This window comes from Pistacia vera, unplaced genomic scaffold (assembly GCF_008641045.1).
Source record: "Pistacia vera cultivar Batoury unplaced genomic scaffold, PisVer_v2 Contig1060, whole genome shotgun sequence".
Taxonomy (NCBI): Eukaryota; Viridiplantae; Streptophyta; class Magnoliopsida; order Sapindales; family Anacardiaceae; genus Pistacia; species Pistacia vera.
The window spans coordinates 723,699-724,155 of NW_022195094.1; the positions used below are offsets into that span (position 1 = coordinate 723,699).

Below are 457 nucleotides of genomic sequence, written 5' to 3' on the forward strand. Positions count from 1 at the left end.
AAACTGAGAAATGATATCACATCATTTCTACAAGAGGAATCCGAGTCATTGTATGAGGCTTAGGAGAGGTATAAGGAATTGATGAGGAAATGTCCACACCATGGGTTGCCAGTTTGGCTTTAAGTCCAAACATTCTATAATGGACTGATGAGTAACGTGCAAACCATGGTGAGGCAGCATTAGGAGAAGCTTCGCAGAATAAGACACCAGAGGAGGCTTATGAGTTGCTTGAGGTTTTGGCAAGCAACAACTATCAAAGACCAAATGAGAGAGCAATAAGAAAATCTACGGGTCTTCATGAAGTTGATGCCTTTACAGCCATCTCAGCCCAACTCACGGCACTTCAAAAACAGTTGGGAAGTATGCAGGTAAACTCTATTCAAGCACCTCAACTAACTTGTGATTTTTGTGCAAGAAACCATGTGAGCAGCGAGTGTCAAGTGGGGAACACATTTGC

The 457-nt window shown here is 42.7% G+C and overlaps 1 non-coding gene across 1 annotated transcript; it reads right to left on the minus strand.

Annotated features, from left to right (window-relative positions):
- LOC116130783 lies at positions 1-107 on the minus strand. Its single transcript, XR_004128127.1, has one exon. It is a non-coding gene; the product is annotated as a small nucleolar RNA R71 (small nucleolar RNA).
- Between the last annotated feature and the right edge of the window lie 350 nt (positions 108-457).